We start from the raw sequence: 22,990 nt of genomic DNA on the forward strand, positions 1-22,990 counted from the left end.
TTAAAACATCCAATTAAATCCTCATTATCTAAACCTTCTGTCCCTCCATCAATCCACCAAAACCAAGGAGAGAGACACATACCTGGGTGTGTTAGTTGTATCATAGAGTGCCTTCATTTGAGAAAAATGGAAAGTAGCCTATCACAATACCCTCAGGGTGTTGAAATATATCTGTGATTCATCTGACCTTTTTCTTCAGATCAAGTGACCATTGTGTAAAATCCCTTACACTTTTGGGGAAAGAATTTGTCACATTTTTCACCATCCTTGAAACAGCTTAAACTGCCCTAGACACCTTTAAAAGCGCTTCAGATTCTGTATTTATTATTCACCTACTCCTCCATTTAAAAAACATTTACAGAATATCTACATGAAAGGCAACCGATTGTGTTCTGGAGAGGTTCATTTGTTTGGCATGGTAGGAATTTACGTACTAAAGAAAATTGCAACGAATATTCCACTTTTGAGGGGGAAAAAACACAAATGCTAAGGCTAAAAGGAAAGGTGAATGGAAACCAGAAAAAGGAAGTTTGATTCTATTATTCAGGTCGTTAATAGTAACAGCCTGAGCACAGTGAAATCCAGGATAACCTTTCCCCAAGATAGTGATTGAAGCGGCCATTTATCTAATCTTTATTTTGTTTGTATCAAGATTTTTAACTGCAGAGGACAATTTGAATTTTTTATTTTCCTAGTGGTTGAGCAGAACGTTACTAAAACCCCACACACTGAAACAGTCAGTCCCTGAACTCGAGGAGCACATATTACCAAGTTTGAAATACTTGTGCATGACCCATAGGACATTGCTTGTAGGGAAGAGGTGGTGGATGGGGGTTGTAAGTAAGGATGTGGGAAGCATGAATTAAACCCTAATGTGAGTGAGGATATCAGCAGGCCTTTGAGGAGTTAGTGGTCAGATGGACCACTCCTTCCATTCTCTATGCTTTGTCATCCTGTGCCCTAAAAGTATGCAATCTCTATTCAAGGTCTTTTTCTGAAATTGTTTAGGTCTTGGGCCAGATCTTTCCAAACCTCAGATTAGAAGCTAATTGTGTTCCTTGCCCCACAATCAGTAGCCACTCACATTTAACAAGCTTTGTGACAATCATGAGGAAAGAGGATGGCCATCCATCTTTATAGTAGTGTTTTTCTGTTATGTGTATTTGGAACTAACTAGGAAAGAACAAGCAAGCTCCATGTTCCACAGTCTATGCAATCGGGACCAAATATGTCTCAATAGTCAAAATCCATCACCCTGAGTCTCATTAGTTTGTCGTATGGGTTTAGGTAAATCTCTTGGGATTATGAATGTTGCTGTCTTCAAAATAGTCTACCTTTTGTGAAAATAGACAAGATTTGCAATAAGGAATATGGGAAACATTCGATACCTTTTAATTTTTAATTATTCAAGTCACAGTATTTTGGAACCAACTTCTTATATCAGGATTCCTCTGCCTTTGCTATCAAAGAGATTAATTCCAGATGGCTCACAAAATTTATATGCAATCGAGCAAGAGAGTTTGAATTTGGAAAGAAGATGTATTATGCAAACATAGTCTCCTGTATCACCTGGGTGAAGCTTTTGTTAATACAATTAGGTATGGGACCCACACGAAGCTTAAACACTTGTAACAGCTGATTGTGGTGAAAGGAACATAATTAGCTTCCGGTTTGAAGTTTGGAGACATCTGGACTGAGATTAAAGTAATTTCCTAAGACCACAAATAGAGATTGGTTACTTTTACTATGTATGTTGTCACAATATTCTCTAGGGACTACCCACTTTTTTCTGGTTTTACTGGAATTGGGGTCATCCAATTTTTCCTCATGATGAATCAGTTTAGGTTTGGGAAACTTTGTTAAAAGACTTTCTTGTAATGAATATTTTGGGCAAAAAATTGAGCTGAAACTTCTTTTTAATCTCTATTAAGATGAAAGAGTTAATGTATTTCTCCTTAGGCAACCTGCTTCCTACAAGGGTAGGGAGAGTCAGGCACATTAAATGTGGGTCTGGAGTGTGATTATATGAGGAAGAGGGATTACTTAAACAGGCCAACATCTACTTAATTAGAATAATAGGTCTATTCCCTCGGTGTTGCCTAGTTGTAGATTACTACTGAACTGGTTAAGCAATTTTTAGTACTGCTTATACCAGACTCAAAGCAGCTGTGGAAAATGTAAATGGCTTTCAATTCTGACTGCTGCTTACATAAGCAGACTGTCACGTATATTGGAGTTCACACCCTGGGTACTTTATTCCTAGAGGGGCAAGTCAAAGAAAGACTACATACACTTTTATTTTTAGAACCACAGCTGTGTATGTGTGTGTGTGTGTGTGTGTGTGTTCTACTCTGAATTCCAAAAGAAAGATACCACTTTGGAGAGTTATTTCAGTGAAAAAATGTCTAGTCCTTTAATTTGACATTTGCCATGAATGCTGGGTAAAACTTACTCCTGTTAGCCTTCAATTCAGTATCCCCTAAGTTAGGCAGTAATCATTCTTCTTACCTTCCATTCACTAGGGAATGTGTGGCTTAATTTTATTTTTCTCCCTAGCAATTGTTAGAAAATAAAAAATGAAATGTAGAAAAATTGTTACAAATGAACCAACAGAAACTAAGAAACATTTCCAAGCTATGTTATTTTTAAGGTAAATGAGGGTAGACTCTAAGAGCAAAGCACTTCCGTATATAAAATTAGGTCAAAGTTTTAAAAAATAGAAAGAGAAGATGTACCTTAAAAGAACAGATAAATTGTAGATATCAAATATATTTCTATTCTCATGCAGAGGTTACAGATGACTATCCTTTGGGATTCAGCCTAATATGTGCCTGTTTCTTGCTTTATTGCTTTGTAAACCTCACTTTCAAATTACAAAGTCAAAAGGAAAAATGTAAATATGTCAGGAGTTGTTGTTGCCTAGCTAATGGAAATGGGAAAGATGATTCTGTACCAGAGAAAACTGATTGGCAGCAATTGATGATGTAAATCCCATGGTGAATTTTTAGGACTGTAGAGCTGATGCAAACTTTGACTTGAAAATGAAAAAATTGAGGCTCAAAATGATAAATGGACTCATTTAGGATCAAGCATATAGTGCTTTACCTTAACTAAATACTGGTGGATTTAAAACATTTCTAATGTATTTTTTTTGGAATTGCACAAGTCATTCATTTCTACATTCACATTTTATTCAACAAACACTTATTGAACATCTACTATGTACCAGACACTGTTGTAGGGGAGAAAAGATTTATTTCCTCACCTATCACAAAGTTCATGGCTGATATTCCTATAACAAAAGAGAGATTAGCAAGATAAAATAATACACACTTATTTATTAAAAGTTTTATGTGGCATAAACCTTCAGAAATGAAGTCCCTAAAACTCAGAGAAAAGTGTATTTTTTTTAATTGCCGTGTAGAAATATGATTGGAAGACAAAAGGTATGATCTGATGGTAATAAACTGGAGGGAATTTAGAAAGGCCTGTTTGTTCAGCTTCTTCTTGGCGTCTCTGTGTGACATCCCTTTTCTCTGAGTATAGAGCAGAATACCTGTCATTTGAGAGCCTTCAGAGGAGGAGAAGGGGAGAGTAATTCAGAGAGTGATCTTCTTAGATTTTATGGCCTGCTTCAGGGTAGAAGGAGAGAGGGGGAATTATAATTCTATGGCCTGTTTCAGGGGAGAAAGGGGCAATGGAAATTTCAGTTTCTATGGTCCACTTTAGGAGAGAAGGGGCAAGAGAAAGTCAGAGATATCTTCCTGCTTCTGCTGTTTTCTTAATTTCCTTCACTTCAAGATAGTCAATGATATGGTTAGGCTTTGTGTCCCCACCCAAATCTCGTCTTGAATTGTAATCCCTAGGTGTTGAGGGAGGAACTTGGAGGGAATTGGGTCATGGGGGTGCTTTTCCCTATGCTGTTCTCGTGATACTGAGTGAGTTCTTACGAGATGTGATGGTTTCATAAGTGGCTAACAGTTCCTCCTACTCTCTCCTGCCACCATGTGAAGAAGGTACGTTCTGCCTACTTCCCCTTCTGTCATGACTGTAAGTTTCCTGAGGCCTCCCTCACAGCGGTTTGACTATGAGTCCATTAAACCTCTTTCCTTTATAGATTGCCCAGTTCTGGGTATTTCTTTATAGCAGTGTGAACATGATCTAATACATTCAGTATGCCAATGTGTGATATTTTAAGGTAGCATTTCATGTACCCCTCATTGTTTTAGATGCAAAAAAGAATTGCAAGTAGTCTTTCTTTCAATTATCTATCACCAGTGACTGTTGATCTCAGAATCCTATTGAATTCCATTTTTTTAGCTTTAAAGATTAAATGAGTTAACCTATATAAAATCCTTACATGATGTCAAACACACTGGAGATACATATAGATGACATTTCTTATTAGATACATTGTTTATTAATAGTTACATAGAATTCGGATTTTGAAGTGAATTGAACATGGGTACAAACACATACGTAAATATGTATAACACACATATAAATTCCTATTAAAATAAGCTAATTCAATTTCTATTTTGTTTAATTCATTCTCTTGCAAAAATGAAGATTGTTCACTTGTGTAACTAAAATGGTTATATTAATATTAAAATACAGTGATTCCAAAAATGCCACACGCAAACTGAATAAGTATGTTTCTGGATATTTCTTGGCTTCCTATGTTTCAACAAATTTCCTACAGATTTTCAAAGAAGACATGACAGTTCATTTTTAAAATTCCAGTAGACATGTAGCAAAGAGGATGATTATGAAACTTCAAAGGTAATAGACAGGGTGGTTCCAAGATGGCCGAATAGGAACAGCTCCAGTCTACAGCTCCCAGCATGAGTGACACAGAAGACGGGTGATTTCTGCATTTCCATCTGAGGTACTGGGTTCATCTCAAAGGGGCTTGTCAGACAGTGGGTGCAGCCCACTGAGTGTGAGCCGAAGCAGGACGAGGCATCGCCTCACCTGGGAAGCACAAGGGACCAGGGAATCCTCTTTCCTAGCCAAGGGAAGCTGTGACAGATGGCACCTGGAAAATCGGGTCACTCCCACCCTAATACTGCACTTTTCCAACAGTCTTAGCAAACGGCACTCCAGGAGATTATATCCCACACCTGGCTCAGAGGATCTCATGCCCATGGAGCCTCACTCATTGCTAGCACAGCAGTCTGAGATCGAACTGCAAGGTGGCAGAGAGGCTGGGGGAGGGGCACCCAACATTGCTGAGGCTTGAGTAGATAAACAAAGTGGCTGGGAAGCTCCAACTGGGTGGAGCCCACCGCAGCTCAAAGAGGCCTGCCTGCCTCTGTAGACTCCACCTCTGGCAGCAGGGCATAGCCAAACAAAAGGCAGCAGAAACCTCTGCAGACTTAAATGTCCCTGTCTGACAGCTTTGAAGAGAGTAGTGGTTCTCCCAGCATGGAGTTAGAGATCTGAGAACGGACAGACTGCCCCCTCAAGGGGGTCCCTGACCCTCGAGTAGCCTAACTAGGAGGCACACCCCAGTACAGGCAGACTGACACCCCACATGGCTGGGTACCCCTCTGAGATGAAGCTTCCAGAGGAAAGATCAGGCAGCAACATTTGCTGTTCAGCAATGTTCTCTGTTCTGCAGCCTCTGCTGCTAATACTCAGGCAAACAGGGTCTGGAGTGGACCTCCAGCAAACACCAACATACCTGCAGGTGAGGGTCCTGATTGCTAGAAGGAAAACTAACAAACAGAAAGGACATCCACAACAAAACCCCATCTGTACATCACCATTATCAAAGACCAAAGGTAGATAAAACCACAAAGATGGGGAAAAAAACAGCAGAAAAGCTGAAAATTCTAAAACCAGAGTGCCTCTCCTCCTCGAAAGGAATGCAGCTCCTCGCCAGCAATGGAACAAAGCTGGATGGAGAATGACTTTGACAAGTTGAGAGAAGAAGGCTTCAGATGATCAAACTTCTCCGAGCTAAAGGAGGAAGTTTGAACCCATTGCAAAGAAGCTAAAAACCTTGGGAAAAGATTAGACGAATGGCTAACTAGAATAACCAGTGTAGAGAAGTCCTTAAATGACCTGATGGAGCTGAAAACCATGGTACAAGAACTACGTGACGAATCCACAAGTTTCAGTAGCCAATTCAATCAACGGGAAGAAAGGATATCAGTGACTGAAGATCAAATGAATGAAATGAAACGAGAAGAGAAGTTTAGACAAAAAAGAGTAAAAAGAAATGAACAGCCTCTAAGAATTATGGGACTATGTGAAAAGACCAAATCTACATCTGATTGGTGTACCTGAAAGTGACGGGGAGAATGGAACCAAGTTGGAAAACACTCTGCAGGATATTATCAAGGAGAACTTCCCCAACCTAGCAAGGCAGGCCAACATTCAAATTCAGGAAATACAGAGAATGCCACAAAGATACTCCTCGAGAAGAGCAACTCCAAGACACATAATTGTCAGATTCACCAAAGTTGAAATGAAGGAAAAAATGTTAAGGGCAGCCAGAGAGAAAAGTCAGGTTACCCACAAAGGGAAGCCCATCTGACTAACAGCAGACCTCTCAGCAGAAACTCCACAAGCCAGAAGAGAGTGGGGGCCAATATTCAACATTCTTAAAGAAAAGAATTTTCAACCCAGAATTTCATATCCAGTCAAACCAAGCTTTATAAGTGAAGGAGAAATAAAATCCTTTACAGACAAGCAAATGCTGAGAGAATTTGTCACCACCAGGCCTGCCCTACAAGAACTCCTAAGGAAGCACTAAACATGGAAAGGAACAACCAGTACCAGCCACTGCAAAAACATGACAAATTGTAAAGACCATCAATGCTAGGAAGAAACTGCATCAGCTAATGAGAAAAATAACCAGCTAACATCATAATGACAGGATCAAATTCACACATAACAATATTAACCTTAAATGTAAATGGGTTAAATGCGCCAATTAAAAGACACAGACTGGCAAATTGGATAAAGAGTCAAGACCCATCAGCGTCAGTGAGCTGTATTCAGGAGACCCATCTCATGTGCAGAGACACACATAGGCTCAAAATAAAGGGATGGAAGAAGATCTACCAAGAAAATGGAAAACAAAAAAAGGCAGGTGTTGCAATCCTAGTCTCTGATAAAACAGACTTTAAGCCAACAAAGATCGAAAGAGACAAAGAAGACCATTACATAATAGTAAAGGGATCAATTCAACAAGAAGAACTAACTATCCTAAATATATATGGACCCAATACAGAAGCACCCAGATTCATAAAGCAAGTCCTTAGAGACCTACAAGGAGACTTAGACTCCCACACAATAATAATGGGAGACTTTAACACCTCACTGTCAACATTAGACAGATCAACAAGATGGAAAGTTCACAAGGATATCCAGGAATTGAACGCAGCTCTGCACCAAGCGGACCTAATAGACATCTACAGAACTCTCCACCCCAAATCAACAGAATATACATTCTTTTCAGCACCACACCACACCTATTCCAAAATTGACCACATAGTTAGAAGTAAAGCACTCCTCAGCAAATGTAAAAGAAAAGAAATTATAACAAACTGTCTCTCAGACCACAGAGCAATCAAACTAGAACTCAGGATTAAGAAACTCACTCAAAACTGCTCAACTACATGGAAACTGAACAATCTGCTCTTGAATAACTACTGGGTACATAACGAAATGAAGGCAGAAAGAAAGATGTTCTTTGAAACCAATGAGAACAAAGACACAACATACCAGAATCTCTGGGACACATTTAAAGAAATGTATAGAGGGAAATTTATAGCACTAAATGCTCACAAGAGAAAGCAGGGAAGATCTAAAATCAACACCCTAACACCACAATTAAAAGAACTAGAGAATCAAGAGCAAACACATTCAAAAGCTAGCAGAAGGCAAGAAATAACTAAGATCAGAGCAGAACTGAAGGAGATAGAGACACAAAAAACCCTTCAAAAAATCAATGAATGCAGGAGCTGTTTTTTTGAAAAGATCAACAAAATTGATAGACTGGTAGCAAGACTAATAAAGAAGAAAAGAGAGAAGAATAAAATAGACACAATAAGAAATGATAAAGGGGATATCATCACCAATCCCACAGTAATACAAACTACCATCAGAGAATACTATAAACACCTCTATGCAAATAAACTACAAAATCTAGAAGAAATGGATAAATTCCTGGACACATACACCCTCCCAAGACTAAACCAGGAAGAATGTGAATCCCTGAATAGACCAATCACAGGCTCTGAAATTGAGGCCATAATTAATAGCCTACCAACCAAAAAAAGTCCAGGACCAGATGGATTCACAGCCAAATACTAACAGAGGTAAAAGGAGGAGCTGGTACCATTCCTTCTGAAACTATTCCAATCAATAGAAAAAGAGGGAATCCTCCCTAACTCATTTTATGAGGCCAGCATCATCCTGATACCAAAGCCGGGAAGAGACACAACCAAAAAAGAGAATTTTAGGCCAATATCCTTGATGAACATCGATGTAAAAATCCTCAATAAAATAGTGGCAAACCGAATCCACTAGCCCATCAAAAAGCTTATCCACCATGATCAAGTGGGCTTCATCCCTGGGATGCAAGGCTGGTTCAACATACATGAGTCAATAAACATAATCCAGCATATAAACAGAACCAACGACAAAAACCACATGATTATCTCAATAGATGCAGAAAAGGCCTTTGACAAAATTCAACCGCCCTTCATGCTAAAAACTCTCAATAAATTAGGTATTGATGGGACGTATCTCAAAATAATAAGAGCTATCTATGACAAACCCACAGCCAATATCACACTGAATGGGCAAAAACTGGAAGCATTCCCTTTGAAAACTGGCACAAGACAGGGATGCCCTCTTTCACCACTCCTATTCAACATAGCATTGGAAGTTCTGGCCAGGGCAATCAAGCAGGAGAAAGAAATACATGGTATTCAATTAGGAAAAGAGGAAGTCAAATTGTCCCTGTTTGCAGATGACATGATTGTATATTTAGAAAGCCCCATAGTCTCAGCCCTAAATCTCCTTAAGCTGATAAGCAACTTCAGCAAAGTCTCAGGATACAAAATCAATGTACAAAAATCACAAGCATTCTTATACACTAATAACAGACAAACAGAGAGCCAAATCATGAGTGAACTCCCATTCACAATTGCTTCAAAGAGAACAAAATACCTAGGAATCCAACTTACCAGGGATGTGAAAGACCTCTTCAAGGAGAACTACAAACCACTGCTCAATGAGATAAAAGAGGACATAAACAAGTGGAAGATAATTCCATGCTCATGGATAGGAAGAATCAGTATTGTGAAAATGGCCACACTGCCCAAAGTAATTTACAGATTCAATGCCATCCCCATCAAGCTACCAATGACTTTCTTCACAGAATTGGACAAAACTACTTTAAAGTTCATATGGAACCAAACAAGAGCCTGCATTGCCAGGACAATCCTAAGCCAAAAGAACAAAGCTGGAGGCATCACGCTACCTGACTTCAAACTATACTACAAGGCTACAGTAACCAAAACAGCATGCTACTGGTACCAAAACAGAGATATAGACCAATGGAACAGAACTGAGACCTCTGAAATAATAACACACATCTACAATCAACTGATCTTTGACAAACCTGACAAAAACAAGCAATGGGGAGAGGATTCCCTATTTAATAAATGGTGCTGGGAATACTGGCTAGTCATATGTAGAAAGTTGAAACTGGATCCCTTCTTTACACCTTATACAAAAATTACTTCAAGATGGATTAAAGACTTACATGTCAGACATAAAACCATAAAAACCCTAGAAGAAAACCTAGGCATTACCATTCAGGACATAGGCATGGGCAAGGACTTCATGTCTAAAATACCAAAAGCAATGGCAACAAAAGCCAAAATTGACAAGTGGGATCTAATTAAACTAAAGAGCTTTTGCACAGCAAAAGAAACTACCATCAGAGTGAACAGGCAACCTATAGAATGGGAGAAAATTTTTGCAATCTACTCATCTGACAAAGGGCTAATATCCAGAATCTACAAAGAACCCAAACAAACTTACAAGAAAGAAACAAACAACCCCATCAAAAAGTGAACAAAGGATATGAACAGACACTTCTCAAAAGAAGACATTTATGCAGCCAAAAAACACATGAAAAGATGCTCATCACTGGCCATCAGAGAAATGCAAATCAAAACCACAATGAGATACCATCTCACACCAGTTAGAATGGTGATCATTAAAAAGTCAGGAAACAACAGGGGCTGGAGAGGATGTGGAGAAATAGGAACACTTTTACACTGTTGGTGGGACTGTAAACTAGTTCAACCATTGTGGAAGACAGTGTGGCGATTCCTCAGGGATCTAGAACTAGAAATTCCATTTGAGCCAGCCATCCCATTACTGGGTATATACCCAAAGGATTATAAATCATGCTGCTATAAAGACACATGCACACGTATGTTTATTGTGGCACTATTCACAATAGCAAAGACTTGGAACCAACCCAAATGTCCATCAATGATAGACTGGATTAAGAAAATATGGCACATATACACCATGGAATACTATGCAGCCATAAAAAATGATGAGTTCATGTCCTTTGTAGGGACATGAATGAAGCTGGAAACCATCATTCTCAGCAAACTATCACAAAGAGAAAAAACCAAACACTGCATGTTCTCACTCATAGGTGGGAATTGAACAATGAGAACACATGGACACAGGGTGAGGAACATCACACACTGGGGCCGGTCATGGGGTGGGGGTAGGGGGAAGGGATAGCATTAGGAGATATACCTAATGTAAATGATGAGTTAATGGGTGCAGCACACCAATATGGCACATGTATACATATGTAACAAACCTGCACATTGTGCACATGTACCCTAGAACTTAAAGTATAATGAAAAAAAAAAGCAATATAAACACCAGGAGAACTTGATAAGACTTGGAGCTAATGTTAGGTGCATAAATGCATATACCCCAATAAAAGTCATATAAACATTTAGTCTTCCAAAACTTTTCACCAAATTTTACTTCCTCATAGACTCCTGGAAAACAAAAGGACTCTCTTGTTCTCTGAATACTCTCCATCCTTGCCTCGATTTAGATATGCTCAAGATGGAAGCACTCAGAGTGTGGCTTGATCTGACTCCAAACTGATCTAGAATTGAAGGCTGTTAGGAAGACTATTCTCACACATACTTGTACTTTGAAAGGTGGTTCTACAAATTGTCTGGAGGCCCATGGCCAATATCAACAGGGTTTTGTGAGGAAAGAGATCCCCCTAGTAGCAGTGAGCATTGTCATGCACAGCATGAATGCTCAATAAATGTACTAAATTGAACTAAAATTTTTAACAAATATGAGGATACACTAACATCAAATCAAAAACAAAAAAAAAGTAAAATGATGCTGAGAGCTTATCAGGGCATAATTAATAGAAAGCTATTTCATATTATCTTCTTAAGGCTAAAGGAAGCATTTTGGGAGTTAACTACGAGGATAAGTGATTCTAGGAAATGTGATACAGAAAAGGGGTTTGTGTTCCTGAGAATTCTCCCTTGTCTGGGGAGCACCATTTCTCCTTCCATGTTGAATATTCTCACCCAAAAAGTGAGACAAAGTTTGCTCTAGTCCAGCAATAGACAGGATGGTACCAGGAGCTGAAATTATTTTTATAGGAATAGAAAGAAATTTCTGCAATCAGACTTAAAAATATCAATTAAAACAAAGACAAATATACACGATGAAACACAACAGCATCCAATCAATGGGATAGGAGATTAAAATCATTTCATTAAAGGTTACAAATTATGCTGGATAGAAAGAATACCTTCTAGTGTTCCATAGAACTATAGGATGATTAACAATAATATATTATAGTTTCAAATAGCTAAAATAAGGATGTTGAGTGTTACCAACCCAAAGAAATGATATTTGAGATGATGGACGTACTACTTACTCTGATCTGATCACTATACATGATATATATTGAAATACCACTGTATACTCCCCAAATATGTACAATTATTGTGTCAACTAAAATATGAAATAATAAAATAAAACAATTTTAAAATTAAAAAAAGAAAAAGTTCATAGACTAATTTTTCAGTGTATCTAAGGCAATCAGAGAGATGAAAAAATATATATTGAGCTACCAACTGTATTCTCAAAACGTGAAGATTTATGTGACTGGTAACAAGTCATCACAAATGTGAAAAAGTCCTACTGCCTTCCTCCATACCTGATTGCAAATGAATGGAAAAATTCCAGTGACAGAAAAGTCTCCCAAGTTATGAATGAGATCACTTTGGCAAAGGGGAATGTTGGTAAATGTCAGAGCCCAGTCAGTTAAAAAGCAAGTTACTAAGAATGACAAGGATAAAATCCTATCCTTTTTGTGATTTCTTGATTTTACACATTTGCAGAATAATAACGGTGGAATACATACAGTATCAAGCATAGTTCTAAATGCTTTTTGTGTAGTAATTAATTTAATCCTCACAACAATCTGTAGGGTTGATACTGTTACAATTAACCTCAATTTATAGGTAAATTTATAGATGGGTAAACAGAGGCACAGAGCAGTCAACATTCTTGCCTAAGCTCATACAACTAGTAAGTGATAAAACTAGGGTTTTGTGCGTGGTGTCTTCACTACTACCTGATACTACTTCTATGCTTGACGGCATAGATACAAAATCTACTGATCATCTAGGTCAGAAATTTCACAAAGAAGCACTATTAGCCAGAAGGGAGATTAGCTACAAAAATGCAGAGAAATGTAATACCACATGTCACTACTAAATAACTCAGAAAGAACACCCTTCTTCAAGCCCTAATACTAATAATTTAGTACTATTTGAAGACAAGTGTGTAAACAGCACACTGATGTGTTTTAAAGGTATTAATTATTTTGTAGCTGCCATCATCATCATCAAAGAATGCCCAGCAATTTATGACAGCACAGTTAATTAAAAGCAGACACTTCAGGAACCAATGAATTTAGATGACAGTCTGTGCATTAGAGAGCCCCCTCAGCATATTACTGTAATAATGTTATGGTTCTCAGGGAAAACAGATTTTATCCTCCTGTGAGAATAAAATGAAGAAGGAAAAGCTACAATCAGCTCTTTCTGATGGGAAAAGTAAGGCTTGCTTGCCAGCCTGTCCAGCTCCTGTCTTCAAGAAACAACCCCATACAGCTAGTGAATTCTGCTTTCTCTAAGAGGGTGGTGTACAGCATCCACACACAGCCTCTCATCGCAGGGCAGGTCCTGTAGCTTATAGCGCCTGGAGAATGCACGGGGCCATAATCCATCAGGAAGAGGGCTGGTAAATTGCACGAACTTTGCCATTTGTCTACTAGTGTGCGAAGAGAGATATCAATCCTAAAGCAACAAACTCTTCTCAGAGCACTATAAATATCCAGGATGGCAAAACAGGTTACCTAGGGGATGGTTATTTGCATTATAAAAGATTCCTCCTTTGCAAAAAGATTCCCTTCCAGATGTCTTAAAACAGAGGTCTCTTAAGTGTCCTTAAATGTGATTTATAAAATTATATTTACACAAGGTTTTAGAAAGGGAAAGAACAACTAATGTTTATTAAGTGCCATGTTTTCTGCCACTTATTATCTTCTTTAATCTTCATAGCCACAAATGAAACAAGAGCAAGCCAAGCAAACTTGCAAAAAAATGTGATAGGAAATCCGATGGGTAAAAATGTCAAGTTCCATCTTTGCAATGGAAAAGCACTGAACTGGTACCCCAGAACCTGGCTTGCTCTCCCAGGGCTGCTACTAAACTGGACAAGACCCAGGAACCCACCCACAGCTCAATCAGGTGTCCATGTATAAAATGAAGGCTGATGAACAGGAACTTTAAAATCCCTTTCTGTAGAAACAATCCATGCTTCCTGATCTATAGTAGTTCGGTCCAATGTCAGTAGTGATGACAAATGCTTTTAAGAGAAAATTAAAGTAGGAATGGGCTTTTTTGCTTTACAGCTTTTTTTTTAAGAGATGATTAAAGAGATAACCATGGCTTTCATCAGATTCAATTAGTAGTTCTCCCGTAAGCCTAGGAAATAAAAAAAAGAACAGAGCACAATTAACCTTCATCTATTGATTTCATTTTATTTTAACATAAGTCTCTATTTACGGGAGGAAACCAATTAAAACTACCAAAAGGCGTTCATATGTGAATTGGTGGCAGAAGAACAGCTGTATGTAATCATAGATATAAGAGGCAACAATAAAAATGAAAGAAAAGTGCAGTCTTTTTAGTCAACGTAATCTGTGTTTTACATATTGGCTTGTTATGAGTCATTACACAATCTCAAAGTCAAGGAAAGGATTACGTGCACTGTTTTGACATTGACTCCTCTTGTCCATAGTTTGATGAAGACCTAGCTGATGGATGCCATTGTTAATCTCATTTTCTTCCTTTAGTGTCTATGTTATTAATAGCTATGTCAATGTTGATGATAATATAAGACAGAACAAAAAACTCTCAATTTTAATAGTTTAAGTCAAGTAAGAAATGCAGTTAAGTGGTTAGAATACCAACTTGGGAGTCACCTACTTTGACTTCTCCATTACTCACCTATTCTAAGATGACATGTCACCTTTCAATGTGTCCATTTACCCATTTATAAGACACTAGACTCTAAGTGGTTTTTTAAGACCTTTTGTGAAAGGTTCTGGGACACTGTGTAGTGACATCTTAAACACCTCTCTTTCATCATTTTTAACTCTAGTTCTTCCTTTTTAAGCTAAGCTTAAATCTCATGTTCTCCATGGGACTTGTACCATTAAACTACGAACCACAGTTATGTACTTAGAGTTAACACCTGCTATTGATCATTTACCTTGTCCCAGACTTCCTGCTAATAGTATAAAATACATTGTCACTTTTTATTCTCACCTGATAATTAAGAGGTAACAAACAGTTTTCTCATTTTATAGGAGAAGAAACAAGGGCTTAAAGAGTTTAAAGAACTTGTCCAAGGTGGGATTTGTTTGTTTGTTTGTTTTATTCTTTGAAAGAGAGTCTTGCTCCATCACCCAGGCTTTCTGGTTCAAGCGATTCTCCTGCCTCAGCCTTCTGAGTAGCTGGGATTACAGGTGCCCACCACCACACCCGGCAATTTTTTGTATTTTTAATAGAGACGGGGTTCACCATATTGGCCAGACTGGTCTCAAACTCCTGACTTCATTATCTGCCCACCTCCACCTCCCAAAGTGCTGGGATTACAGGCGTGAGCCACCATGCCCCACCCAAGATGGGATTTTTATAATGTTTGTTTGACTTTCTCCCCCCAATTTTGTGCTTCTAATTACTGTATTGCATTATTTTTAGGAATTCCTTCTGGGGATTCTTACAGATGTTAGGCTTGATACTTATAAATCAGAATTTAATCACCATTACTTATGTTACTCTCTAGATATTTTGAATATATATTTTCTTGCTGAAGTGGACATCTGTCTTTCATTGATCTGAAAATCAATGTGTAGAAGAAGGAATAAGAAGAGGAAGAGAAGAAAAAAGAGAAGTAGGAAGAAGGAAGGAAGGAAGGGAAGGAAAAAAACTCATCTAACTTCTCTTGCTACTAGAATAAGATATGCTGTTTAGGTCACGTCTATCACAGATGCTAACTTAAGACACTGATACAAAACCTGACTAACATAGGGAAACAGCAAAGTGTGTGCATCTATTTTTAATGTCACAAACTTCAGTGGAGAGAGTGGTTCTGGATCCAGCCATTGTGTGTGGTAGTAGCTGCTTGATTTGGCCACTTCCTAACTGTGATAGAAGCAGCAGCAATCTTTGGTGGCTGGTTTATACTGTGCCTTCTCGGTGTAATCCCTGCAAGCTTAGAGTATGTGTTTTGAGTTCCCAATAATTCTGGGCTCTCTATAACCTGTAGTATATTCCTTTCTGCTTAAATTGACTAGCATTCATTTGTATATCTGCAAATAACCCTGATCACTATCTTGTCACATTAATTTTAGTTCCCGTATTAGTTATGTATTGTGCAACAATAAATTGTGCACAAATTTATACAAATAATTGTGTATTATTTGTATAATTGTAATACAAATAATTGCATTTGCATAATTGTATTTGTATAATTATTTGTATAATTGTAATACAAATAATATTGTAATACAAATAATTGTGTATTAGTTATTTATTGTGCAACAGTAAATTGTGCAACAAATTACTTCCAAATTTAATGGCTTAAAAAATACATGTTTATTATCTCAGAGTTTCTGTGGGTTAAGAATATGGGCCTGACTTAGATGGGTTCTCTGTTCCATGGTCACTCACAGGATTGTAATCAATTGTGGGCCCAAAGGTTTAAGGTTTCATCTGAAGGTTCAGCTAGGGAAAGGATTCTCCTTTAATTTTACTCAGTGATTGTTGGCAGCATTCAATTTCCTGAAGGCTGTTGGGCTGGAGGCCTTACTTTATTGCTGGCTATAGACTGAATGCCTTTCCTAGTTCCTTATCATGCAGGTCTCTTCCACGTGGAATCTGGCTTCATTATAGTGCGCAAAACAAGAAGGCAACAAAGGCAGTCTGCTAGCCCGTCTTTTGTACCCTAATCACAAAAGTGACTTCCTGTCACCTTTGCCCTACTCTATTGGAATCAAGTAACATGCAAGGATGAAGATTACACAAGGACATGAATACCAAAAGTCAGATGTTATGGTTAATTTATTTTATGTGTCAACATGGCTAGGCCACAGTACCCAGATATTTAGTGAAACACCAGTCTAGATGTTGCTCTCTCTCTCTCCACACACACACACACACACACACACAGACACTATGCACACCCTATTAGTTCTGTTTCTCTAGAGAACCCTGATTAATACAGTGGTGTTCACTGAGGTCCTTTTAAAATTTTGCCTTCTGCACTACCAAAAGGAAAGTAATAGAGTTTAATGTTGGACAACGCTCCACTCCAAAAAAGTCTTAAATGTATTTATGGAGCCATTTTAGTGCAGCATGGGGCCTTAAAAAACATCTGGTCTAACTCTGTTAGTTTATAGAGGTAAAAACTGGGTTCTGGATTGGGTAATGACTTAATCAAGTTCTGTTTAGGAACCAAGCCAGGAGGAGAACTCAGTTTTCAATTTTAATGCTCTTACTATTGTCTGATAAGTTATCCCAAGTTGAAAGTGGAGAATTATGCCTGGTGGCCTAATATGATTATAGTAAAGGAAAATCTTCATGGACAAATGGAGCAGGGTAGTTCTACCCTTCAGTTGTTCTTCCCATAATGGGCAATGGTTTTGTGCTGGTGCCCTCTATCCTTCAGCCGAGACTCCCTAATGATCAATAGCGTGCATATCCAAGTCAGCTATCTGAGGTCATGGATGCTGCCTTTGGCTATGAAATAGAACAAAACTAACTAGCCATGAGGGGATTAACCCCTGACCTTGGCCTCATTAGTGCTGAGCTCTAACCAACTGTTGGACACATATCATATTGTTTGTCTTTAAAACTATGCTTGAATCTGCTATATTACTTTCTCATTAACATCTAGTAGCTGGGAATAATTTAATGGATTTTTCCAGTGCTTTTTATCAGTACAAAATGCTGATGAGTAAGTCTATAAAAAATTAAACTTGATTTTTAAAATATTTAATTTTATTATTATCATTATCCCTATTTTACAAATGGTGCTGGGAAAACTGGCTAGCCATATGCAGAAAACTGAAACTGGACCCCTTCCTTACACCTTATACAAAAATTAACTTGATGGATTAAAGACTTAAATTTAAAACCCAAAACTCTAAAAAAAACCCTAGAAGAAAACGTAGGCAATACCATTCAGGACATAGGCACAGGCAAAGATTTTATGATGAAATCACCAAAAGCAATTGCAACAAAAGCTAAAACTGACAAATGAGATCTAATTAAACTAAAGAGCTTCTGCACAGAAAAAGAAACTATCATCAGAATGAACAGGCAATCTACAGAATGGGAGAAAATTTTTGCAATCTACCATGTGACAAAGGTCTAGTATCCAGAATTTACAAGGAACTTAAACAAATTTCCAAGAAAAAAAATAAACAGCCCCATCAAAAAGTAGACAAAGGAGATGAACAGATACTTCTCAAAAGAAGACATTTATGCAGCCAACAAACATGAAGAAAACCTCAACATCACTGATCATTAGAGAAATGCAAATCAAAACCACAATGAGATACCATCTTACACCAGTCAGATGGTGATTATTAAAAAGTCAAGAAAAAACAGATGCTGGCGAGGATGTGGAGAAATAGAAAGTCTTTTACACTGTTAGTGGGAATGTGAATTAGTTCATCCACTGTGGAAGACAGTGTGGTGATACCTCAAGGATCTGGAACCAGAAATACCATTTGACCCAGAAATACAATTTGATCCATATATCCCATTACTGGGTATATACCCAAAGGAATATAAATCATTCTGTTATAAAGATACATGCACACTTATGTTTATTACAGCACTATTCACAATAGAAAAGACATGGAACCAACCTAAATGTCCATCAATGATAGACTGGAAAAGAAAATGTGGTACATATACACCATGAAATACTATGCGGCCATAAAGAGGAATGAGATCATGTCCTTTGCAGGGACATGGGTGAAGGTGGAAGTCATTATCCTCAGCAAACTAACACAGGAACAGAAGACCAAACATCACATGTTCTCACTATTAAGTGGGAGTTGAACAATGAGAACACATGGACACGGGGAGGGGAACAACACACACCAGGGACTGTTAGGGGGCAGTGACGAGGGGAGGGATAGCATTAGGACAAACACCTAATCTATGCGGGGCTTAAAACTTAGATGATGTGTTGATAGGTGTAGCAAAACACCATGACGCACATATACCTATGTAACAACCCTGCATGTCCTGCACATGTATCCCAGAACTTAAAGTGAAAAAAATTTAAAAGGAAAAGAAAACCCTGAAATATGAATTAGTAGGTGAAAAAATACCACTATAATAGATGTTCTTGTTTACAGCTGTCTACATTTGGTGGGAAATCTAAGGCTGAATTGTCAAACACTGCACTATACCTAGGTGTTTGAGGCAATTTGTGGAGATTAAAATCTTGGGTTTTCTAATGCGCATCAACAGTAAATCCTGTTGCTTCTTCTTGTCCAGTAAAAATCAATACTTTTAGATAAGAAGCATTGATTGCAAATTATTTTAAGCAGTTATTTTAAAATAAAATCCAAGATTAAGTGAGAGTTTGACTTAAAGTCATTTAATCAAGGATACTAAATTAAAAGATTACTCTGCCCGGGTGTGGTGGTTTGCAGAAGGAAAGGCAATGATCATTAACATGCACCATGCCAGGTGCTTAAAGAAGGTTACAACATTTGATGCTCGCTGCAAACCAAGAGACAGAATTTATTATTATTATTATTATTATTATTATTATTATTATTATTATACTTTAAGTTCTAGGGTACATGTGCACAACGTTGTATACATGTGCCATGTTGGTTTGCTGCACCCATCAGCTCATCATTTACATTAGGTATTTCTCCTAATGCTATCCCTCCCCCAGTCCCCCACCCCACAACAGGCCCCGGTGTGTGATGTTCCCTGCCCTGTGTCCAAGTGTTCTCATTGTTTAATTCCCACCTATGAGTGAGAACATGCAGTGTTTTGGATTTCTGCAAGAGACATAAATTTTTATCCATATTCTATTGCTCAGAAAACTTGGGGTCAGAGAAATTCAATCACATTCCCAAAGACACAGTTCCCAGTCTGAGAGCAGAAATAAAATGTAAGTCTATTCACCCATCTCAAGTTCTTTTCACTGTGTTCTCTAGATATCAGAATATATTTAGCACATGTATTATAAGGTTGGGTTATTTTTCCTACCATCGTTCCCTCTTCCTCACTTCTCATCTCCCAAAAAGACACTCTTCTAATCAACCCCTCTTAATCTCTCTCACTCTTGTGTACACGTGCATGCACATAACTCCCCACCCCACTGCCACCGCACACACTTGTGGCAGAGAGACCAAAAAACAGGACTACTATTGGGATCCAGAACTCCAGCCTAGACTCCATCTGTCACTGCAGTCAAGTCACTAATCTCATCTTCCTCATTGGTAAATGAATGTGTTTCCTATAATTTTATCTCTAAGGGTATAACTGGCCAGGTGTGGTGGCTCAAGCTTGTAATATCAGCACTTTAAGAGGCCGAGGCAGGAGGATCACGAGGTCACAAGATCAGGAGATTGAGACCATCCTGGCCAACATGGTGAAACCCTGTCTCTATTAAAATACAAAAAATTAGCTGGGCATGGTGGCACGCACCTGTAGTCCCAACTACTCGGGAGGCTGAGGCGGTGGCGGGGTTGGGGGTGGAATTGCTTGAACCCTGGGGGTGGAGCTTGCAGTGAGCCAAGATCCTGCCACTGCACTCCAGCCTGGGCGACAGAGCGAGATTCCGTCTCAAAAAAACAAACAAAAAAAAGTGTATAACTGTTTATTATCAAGTATTGTTATACTTTAACATCTGTGCTCTTTCAAAAAGTTTATAACTAATTGCCTATCATCAAACATTTTTATACTTTAACATCTATACTTCCCTAAGTGAAGAGGAGAATTGATATTATCTGGTTACTTTTATGCCTCTGCGCCATCAGCAATTTCAAGCCCTTCAATCCTACCTTGTCCAATATGGCAGCCATCCGTAGTCTCAAGTGGCTATTGAGTGCTTAATATGTGGCTAATACAACTTAGGAAGTGAATTTTAATTTAATTTAATTTTAATTTTAATTTAAAACCAAAGGTGAGATTTTTTTCGCTGGGACTGATTGCACTTTAACCATTGAAGTTTCAGCATCGAACTGAAATGTGCTCTTAACTATAAAATACACATCAGATTTAAAAGTGTTAGTTTAGAAACAAGCATACAAAAATCTCATTAATTTTATACTGATTACATGTTGAAATGATAATACTTTAGCTATATTGGCTTAATTCAATAGATTATTAAAATTAATTTAACCTGTCTCTCTTTTTAAAACAGTTTATTTTGACAACTAGAATAACCAAAATGTGAGTCACGTTATATTTCTAATGGACAGGACTGCTGTAATTGTCTTTTAGCAATGTAATAGGTCCAAGATGGGGTTTGGGTATCTGTTTGTCTTCAGGTAATCCTTCAATTCAGCTGCTATTGAGAATGACTGCCAGAAGTTGCAGCAAAGATTTTGTGTATCAACTCCCTTGTGATTTATTCTCTAAAATAATGTGATTGAATCATCTTGCTTTTTTTGGTCATCAGTCTGTATCTTAACTGAAAAAAAAAAAAAGGTCTTAATCTATTAACAGTTTACAGGACCCAAGTATTGCAGAGGGGTTGTTATATCCAACTCATTTTAAATGTTACCATAAAGCTGTGCCTGGGGCCGGCTTAACACAAATTATATTCTCTACAGACAAAAGAGAGCCACCTTCTGAAAGCCAGCCATCCTTCACGTACACTGCAAAGGAGTTCCAGTGGTGAGATGGCACTGTTTGTGTGTGTGTGTGTTTTGGTTTGAGTGTAGTGCCACCAATTATGATAAGGTTTAAAGATCCTGGGAGGGGAGAGTGGTGGACATAGTAGACTTCCCCCTAACATTCCCCCACCTACCTTCTGGTGTGTCTTTCTCTTTGCAAAATCCAGAAGACTAAAAACCACATTATATACATTCCCGCAAAGCTTGGATAGCAGATATGATTTAGACTTGGCAGATTATACGCATCCATGTGAAATTTGGAAAGTGGGATGTGAAAGTGGAGGCCACATCCAGTAGCCATGTTAAAGGAAATGAGCAAAATTTCCTTTATACCTAAAATATATCAAATATTATCACTTCATCAAATCATCATTACAAAATTATTAATAACCTATGTTTTACTCATTTTTTATATGAAGTCTTTAAAACATATTATATATTTTACATTTATTGTCCATCTGCATTTGGACTAGTCACTTTTCAAGTACTCAATTGCCACCTGTGGTTGTACAGTGTAGCTCTAGAGCAGGGGTTAGCAAACTTTTTCTGTGAAAATCAGATAGAAATATTTTAGGTTTGTGAGACACAGTTTCTATTGCATTCTATTGTCTCCTTTATTTTTGTTTCTGTTTTTAAATATACTTTAAAAAATATAAAAGCCATTTTTAGCTCGTGCAAGATACAATTACGGGCTGCCTAAGGCTATGATTTTCAGTCCCTACTCTAGAGTGAAAATCAGCCCTTCTGAGGGTTCTCTAACTTCTATGCTAAATCCTGCCTGCTTCTAGTAGCAAGAGTAGATTCTGTTTTCCACAGTTGAATTTGGCAAATTTATACAGAACATTATTCACCTCGTTCTACAGTGTAAGGAAATGGAGACTGCAAGACTTTCAGCAACTTTCCAAGGTCATATAGCTTCTAAGTGACAGAGCTAGAAAGAGAATCCACAACTGCTCACATCCAAAGCTGACAATTTTATCCGCTGCATCATTGGCTCTCCATTATTATTAAGACTTTCTTTAGCTTGAGTAATGAACCTTCACTGATCCATTTATTTAGCTTACAAATATTTATTGAATGACCACTATGCAAAAGATATGAATAATAGGAACAATGCCTTTGACCCACATTTAAGCACATTTTTAAAAAGGCTCAAGTTTTCTGTTAATTTATGAGATACAAAATGAAGTGGAAAATTGACAATTATTTGCTTACTTCCGTCAATATAGACAGCAAGTCAGATAATTCAGGCTTGATCCAGTTAGCCCCAAATTGGCAGAGATACAAACATTTTATGTTCTCTGCCTTAATCTGTTTTGTGTTGCTGTAACAGAATACCTGAGACTGGGTAATTTATAGCAAACAGGAATTTACTGGCTCACAGTTCTGGAAGCTGAGAAGTCCAAGACAGAGGGGCCACATCTCGTGAGGACCTTC

General features: G+C 37.9%; 1 protein-coding gene across 1 annotated transcript in view; it reads right to left on the minus strand.

Moving 5' to 3' along the window:
• SAMSN1 (SAM domain, SH3 domain and nuclear localization signals 1) overlaps nt 1-22,990 on the minus strand; it is a 170,790-nt gene that overhangs the window by 130,231 nt on the left and 17,569 nt on the right. The window lies entirely within an intron of this gene.

The sequence above is a fragment of the Pan paniscus genome, chromosome 22 (assembly GCF_029289425.2).
Source record: "Pan paniscus chromosome 22, NHGRI_mPanPan1-v2.0_pri, whole genome shotgun sequence".
NCBI lineage: Eukaryota > Metazoa > Chordata > Mammalia > Primates > Hominidae > Pan > Pan paniscus.